The sequence below is a fragment of the Nannospalax galili genome, unplaced genomic scaffold (assembly GCF_000622305.1).
Source record: "Nannospalax galili isolate Female #2095 unplaced genomic scaffold, S.galili_v1.0 scaffold237, whole genome shotgun sequence".
NCBI lineage: Eukaryota > Metazoa > Chordata > Mammalia > Rodentia > Spalacidae > Nannospalax > Nannospalax galili.
In genome coordinates this window covers 1582062-1582589 of record NW_008339924.1, presented here as the reverse complement: position 1 = coordinate 1582589, position 528 = coordinate 1582062, and the positions used below count along the sequence as shown (strand labels likewise).

General features: G+C 47.7%; 1 protein-coding gene across 7 annotated transcripts in view; it reads right to left on the bottom strand.

Moving 5' to 3' along the window:
* Ppp6r2 (protein phosphatase 6 regulatory subunit 2) overlaps positions 1-528 on the bottom strand; it is a 109909-nt gene that overhangs the window by 50694 nt on the left and 58687 nt on the right. The window lies entirely within an intron of this gene.

The following is a 528-nucleotide window of genomic DNA, read 5'->3' as shown; positions in this document are numbered from 1 at the left end:
TCCGTCTTTATTGCCAGACTCTGTTAGCGGGTCTTAAAGGGGCCGGAAGGCACCCAACCAATTTAGCAAAGGTACATGTTATAACCCCCCCCAAAAAAATAAAACCCCCGCAGGGTTTCTAGAATGCTTAATAGAGAGATATCGGATGTACACCCCTTTTGATCCCACAGCCCAGGAGCGTCAGGCAGATCTTATTATGGCCTTTATAGGACAATCAGCTCCTGACATTCGTGGTAAGCTCCAACGGCTGGGGGGCCTTCAGGGGTACTCCATACAAAATTTAGTAAAAAAAAAATTAAGTCAAATTTTGGCCACAGTAGTTCAGGGAACAGGAACAGATAGGGACCTGGGAGACAAAAAAAGACCCCGAGTGGACAAAGATCAATGTGCTTACTGCAAGGAAAGAGGACATTGGGCTCGAGAATGCCCAAAGAAGTTAAATAAACTACAAAAAAAGACAACCCCAGTCCTGACCCTAGGAGACTAGGGGAGTCGGGGCCAGGAGCTCCCCCCTGAGCCCAGGGTAAC